The sequence below is a fragment of the Nycticebus coucang genome, chromosome 7 (assembly GCF_027406575.1).
Source record: "Nycticebus coucang isolate mNycCou1 chromosome 7, mNycCou1.pri, whole genome shotgun sequence".
NCBI classification, from domain to species: domain Eukaryota; kingdom Metazoa; phylum Chordata; class Mammalia; order Primates; family Lorisidae; genus Nycticebus; species Nycticebus coucang.
In genome coordinates, this window is record NC_069786.1 from 48,324,980 (window position 1) to 48,331,314 (window position 6,335).

The following is a 6,335-nucleotide window of genomic DNA, read 5'->3' on the forward strand; positions in this document are numbered from 1 at the left end:
GGATAAAAAAATATTTTGGGGGTAGAATTGATTTCTATAATGATTTTTGTGTGCTTGGAATGGTCTTTCTGGTGGAAGACCTGAATTAAAATGTTTTTTTTCAGCAACATTGGACAGTTTTAGATGGGACTTGTTTGTTCAGTTTTATACTCTCCAGCACAAGATCCCTGCTGTCAGATAAGACACACTTATGCTCATCCATCTTCATTTAGTAAACAGGTATTTATTGTGATCCTGTGCTTGGGCTTAGTCTCTCAAAGATGAGTAAAAGAGGTTGGGTCTAACAATGTAGAGATGGTTAATAAGTTTAGGTAACATCCTTACATGGGATATAACTCTAACTTTCTTTTTTTTTTTTTGTAGAGACAGAGTCTCAACTTTATGGCCTTTGGTAGAGTGCCGTGGCCTCACACAGCTCACAGCAACCTCCAACTCCTGGGCTTGAGTGATTCTCTTGCCTCAGCCTCCAGAGTAGCTGGAACTACAGGTGCCTGCCACAACACCCAGCTATTTTTTGGTTGCAGTTTGGCTGGGGCTGGGTTTGAACCCGCCACCCTCGGTATATGGGGCCAGCGCCTTACCGACTGAGCCACAGGCACCGCCCAACTCTAACTTTCAAAGAGTAAGTTATATACTTACAATCATGATAAGACTCTTAGGCATTTGCAGTTTATTTATTAAACACATTTTGTTTTAAAACAGGGTGTATGGGTCGGGTGCAATGGCTCACGCCTGTAATCCCAGTACTTGAGAGGCTGAGGAGGGTGGATTGCCTGAGCTCACAAGTTCAAAATGAACCTGAGCAACAGCGAGACTCCGTCTGAAAAAAAAAAAATAGCTGGGCGTGGTGGGTGCCTGTAGTCCCAGCCACTTGGGAGGCTGAAGCAAGAGACTCGCTTAAGCCCAAGAGTTTGAGATTGCTATGAGCTGTGACACCATGCCACTCTACTGAGGGTGACAAAGTGAGACTCTGACTCAAATAAATAAATAAATAAATTTCCTTAAATAAAAATAAATAAATAAAAAACAGGGTATATGTATGTATAAGCATATTTAAAAATGTAAGAGTTCACACAAAACAATGGTGATACATGGAGAGTGTGTTGACACTGTTGGAAGGAACCTTGATATTTTTACACAACTTTTTTTGTTTTTTTTTTTTTTTTTGAGACAGAGTCTCACTTTGTCACCCTGGGTAGAATGCTATGGTGTCATAGCTCACAGCAACCTCAGACTGTTGGGCTCAAATGATCCTCTTTTTTTTGCGCTGACTCAAACTCACCTTTTTAGGATGAGGAAAAGAAATGATATAAAATAAATCATCTCAAACCATTTTTGATGTTTTACGAAATGCTCACACAGCAAATACAAAAAGCTTCAACACACTCATTAACTTCTGCTGCAATAAACGCAACATTAACAAACATACAAATTTCTTCTGTATCTAACTTAGGAGTTGAATTATTGAATTACTAATTCCTATGATGTTACTCACACATATTTTTATTCATACATTTTTAATGAGATTATTGCCAATATATACATTATTTTATTTTTACATTAAGCCAATGTCTGTCATGCAGCCATCAAAAACCTTACAGTACGTTACACAAGTTTGTAGTCTAATTTAGACTCTAGCTTCTTAGAATTAGCCACTTTCCTGACTGCTTTCATGAGGTCTTCCTGTACTACAAAATCATGATCAGCACAAATTGCAAACATACCTGCTTCAGTACAAACATTTCTCAGGTCTGCCCCATTAAAGCCATCTGAAAGTTTCACAATTGCTTCATCATCTGTTTCTCCATGCTTTGTAATGGGACCTGCATGGATTTTCAATATGTCTAATCTCGCTTGTTCATTTGGCAAATCAATATGTATTTTTCTATCTAATCTTCCTGGACGTAGTAAAGCAGGATCCAGTGTATCTGGTCTGTTTGTAGCCATGATCATTTTGACTCTATGCAGAGTATCAAATCCATCCTTCTGATTCAGTAACTCCATTAAAGTTCTCTGGATTTCTCTGTCAGCTGAAGTACCCTCAGAAAACCGACGACCACCAATAGCATCTATTTCATCCATAAAAATGATGCATGGCTGATGGTCCCTGGCATAATTAGACATTTCTCTGATCAAACGAGCCCTTTCACCAATGTACTTGTCTACAATAGAACTAGATACAACCTTTAAGAAATTACAGTCCAACTGGCTAGCAACAGTGTGTGCCAAGAGTGTATTCCCTGTGCCTGGTGGTCCATATAACAAACAGCCTTTTGGAGGTATTATTCCTACACACTGAAATAATTCTGGGTTTGTAAGAGGTAATTCTATCACCTCTCTTAATTCCTGGATCTGTTCTGATAATCCTCCAATCTCAGAATAAGAAACATTCCCTGGGTCTTCATGAGACATGTTGTAAACTAGTGGATCCACCTCTCTTGGCAAATATCTTATGATAGTGAGCATAGTCATATCCAAAGCAACTCTTGTTCCTGGCTTCAGCTTACTTTTGTCAAGCTGTCTATGACAACCCACAACATATCTTGGTCCATTTGTAGTTTTAACAATGAATTTTTCTTCTGTTAATTGTTTAAGCACTTCACCCACAATCTGCCCAACACTTTGCAGGGCCTTCAGATCATTTTCAGACTTTTCATACTGTTTGGTAAGTTCTTTTAATTGTTCCCTTAACTCCATAAGGCGGCCATCGATCTACTTGTGCTCCAGCAACTTCTTGCGGTAGTCCTGAAGCACCTTATTTCTAGAGTCCTCCATGATGAGAAGCCTCAAGTGATCCTCTTGTCTCAAGTAGCTGAGACAACAGGCACCTGCCACAATGCCCAGCTAATTTTAGAGATGGGATCTTGCTCTTGCTCAGGCTGGTCTTGAACTCCTGAGCTGAAGCAATCCACCTGCCTCAGCCTCCTAGCATGCTGGGATTACAGGTATGAGCCACCGCACCTGGCCCTAAACAACTTTTTTATTATTATTAAATCATAGCTGTGTACATTAGTGCAATCGCCTGTACCCATTCTAAGATGCGCCATAGATGTGGCCCCACCCATTACCCTCCCTCCACCAAAACCTCCCCCTTCCCTTGGCCCTTTCCCCATAGTCTTGTGCTATAGTTAGATTATAGCCTTCATGTGAAAGCTATAATTTAGCTTCATAGTAGGGCTGAGTACATTGGATACTTTTTCTTCCATTCCTGAGATACTTTGCTAAGAAGAATATGTTCCAGCTCCATCCATGTAAACATGAAAGAGGTAAAGTCTCCATCTTTCTTTAAGACTGGCTAATATTCCATGGTATACATGTACCACTATTTGCTAGTCCATTTGTGGGTTGATGGGCACTTGGGCTTCTTCCATGACTTAGCAATTATGAATTGGGCTGCAATAAACATTCTGGTACAGATGTCTTTGTTGTATTGTGACTTTTGGTCTTCTGGGTATAAACCTAGTAAAGGAATTATAGGATCGAATGGCAGGTCTATTTTTAGGTCTCTAAATATTCTCCAAACATCCTTCCAAAAGGAACGTATTAGTGGGCATTCCCACCAGCAGTGTAGAAGTGTGCCCTTTTCTCCACATCCACGCCAACATTTCTGGTTTTGGGATTTTATTATGTGGGCTACTCTTAATGAGGTTAGGTGATATCTCAGAGTAGTTTCGATTTGCATTTCTCTGATGATTAAGGATGATGAACTTTTTTTCATGTGTTTGTAGATTTTGCGTTGGTCTTCTTTAGAGAAGTTTCTCTTTAAGTCCCTTGCCCACCCTGAAATGGGGTCATGTGTTCTTTTCTTGCTAATAAATTTGAGTTCTCTGTGGATTCTGGTCATTAGACCTTTATCGGAGGTATAACCTGCAAATATTTTCTCCCATTCTGAGGGCTTTCTGCTTGCTTTACTCACTATGTTCTTGGCTGTGCAGAAGCTTTTCAGTTTGATCAGGTCCCAGTAGTGTATTTTTGATACTGCTTCAATTGCCTGGGGAGTCCTCCTCATAAAATATTCACCCAGGCCAATTCCTTCAAGAGTTTTCCCTGCACTTTCTTCAAGTATTTTTATAGTTTCATGTCTTAAGTTTAAATCCTGTATCCAGTGAGAGTCTATCTTAGTTAATGGTGAAAGGTGTGGGTCCACTTTCAATCTTCTATAGGTTGCCAACCAGTTTACCCAGTGCCCCGACCCACGGGGAATTCAGTGGGGACCTGGGGAACAAAAGGGTCAGTCGAATGAGGGGACAAGAGACACGAAAGAATGAGAGCAAGTCAAGAGTCTGATCAAGCTCCCAAAAGTTTATTTTTTCAGCTGGGCTTATAAGCATTCAAACGAGGAAGTAACTAAGGGCCATTCCTAGCAGGGCAGGGAGGGGGCTAGTTTCTGAAAGATTGCTAGCGGCAAGTGCCTAAGGTGGGGAGTGCATTTCTGGAGAGTTACGCAAGGGGAAAGTACCGTTGCTGTTATGGTTGAATTCCTGAGAATAGTTTGCTTGTAAAACTGCAAATCAAGCAAGGTAGCAAGGGGCATTTTTGTGAGGTGTTTTGGCTCCAAGCATCTTCTCCCTTTTAGTTTTTAAATTTGTTGGGGTCTGTCAGTTGTCGGCGTTGAGGAGAGGGCATTAACCTTTTGGGGGGAAGTATTGACCTGATTCCTCCCGCGGGCATAATGACCACATGATAAGTTTGAGCGTCTTTTGGGGAGGAGAGGAGAAATTTTTACGATGCTAACCTCTATGCAAATCAGGTTTGCTTCCAAGGGACTCAGAGAGGCTGTTTATGTCTTCCCTTTGCAGTGTCTTTATTGCACCCCGTAAAAAGGTACCCAGGTTGTACTCACATAGGATGGTGAGTCAACATGCATAGCTCTGAGTGCTTATGTGGTTCCCGGAGGAATATCTTTGTTGTTAGGTTCGGCAAGGCCCCGGTCTGCAAGGTCGAGTCTGTGATAATGGACTTGAATGGGTTTTGATACCAGGGAGTCAATCTGTGATTTGATAAAACTCATGATTTTGTTAAGAATAATGGGTCCAAGGGTGACTATTGCAGTAGTAATAGGGACAGCCTACATTTTGCATGTACCAGTAATCTTTACAATTACGATCGGTTTGATTGTACAAAAAACATAGATGTGGGTGGGGATGACATGCTTGGATTTTAAAGTCAGTAAAATTAAGAAAAATGGTAGAACTGCATCCAGAAGGCGGGCAGTCGGCAGGGGCTAGGAGGTGGCCGAAACCTTTTTCATCAGTCATGTTTTCGGTTAAATAGAAGCGCCAAGCGAAGGGCTTGGTGACCGCTGGAACAGGTTGACCCAGTGCCGGGAGGCAGAAGATCAGGAGATAAGGCAGCATCATGGATGGAAATCCGTGGTTCTGGAAGGGAAAGGAGAAAGATAATCTCAGGGAGGTTTTTCTCCCTGGATTTTAGACTTGTTATCAATTTGTTTTACTAATCTTTCAGGCAGCCATCTGGCTGCATTTTCTTTGGTATCAAATAGGCATACGGATCCTTGGCCCCAGATAAGAACTGGGTCTGGGCCATTCCATTTTGAGGTGAGTGGATCCTTCCATAGGACTGTGGCATAATTGCTATTTGTTTCTGGGTGCCAAAGGCGGTCAGCGGCAGACTTGCCCTGGGCATCCATATTTAAAAAATTAAGGACAAATAGGGCATGATGAAGAATGTTTCTTGGGGATCCTTTCGTGGGGTATAATTCTCCCTTTTTTAATTTGTGAAAGGTATTTTTAAGGGTTTGATGAGCATGTTCAACGATGCCCTGTCCCTGAGGGTTATAAGGTATGCCAGTAATATGTTTAATCTGCATTTGGTGGCAAAACTCCTGAAAGTTTTTTCCGGTGTATCCGGGGCCGTTGTCAGTTTTGATGATTTTAGGTTTGCCCATGACTGAGAGACAATTAAGGACATGGGTGATAACGTTTTTGGAGGCTTCTCCAGTATGGAGGGTAGCAAATATAAATCCACTGGAGGTGTCTATAGTTACATGCAAGTACTTGAGATTGCCAAATTCAGGGATGTGTGTAATATCCATTTGCCATATATCATTAGGAATTAGACCTCTGGGATTAATACCTATATGAGGGGAAGGTAGTAGAGTGACACAGGCTGGGCATTGTTTAACAATTTGTCGTGCTTGTTCCCAGGTAATTTTAAAAGCTAGCCGTAGGGTTTGGGTGTTCAAATGATGTAGGGCATGGCATCGCTGGGCTTCTGCAATAGGGTCTACAGAAATAGGGAAGGTGAGGCATGTGGCTGCATCAGCACAAGCGTTTCCTTTGGTGAGAGGACTGGGCAGATCAGAATGGGCGCGA

The 6,335-nt window shown here is 41.6% G+C and overlaps 1 pseudogene; it reads right to left on the reverse strand.

Annotated features, from left to right (window-relative positions):
• Window positions 1-1,605: 1,605 nt before the first annotated feature.
• Window positions 1,606-2,781, reverse strand: LOC128590524 (26S proteasome regulatory subunit 10B-like; annotated as a pseudogene).
• Window positions 2,782-6,335: the final 3,554 nt, after the last annotated feature.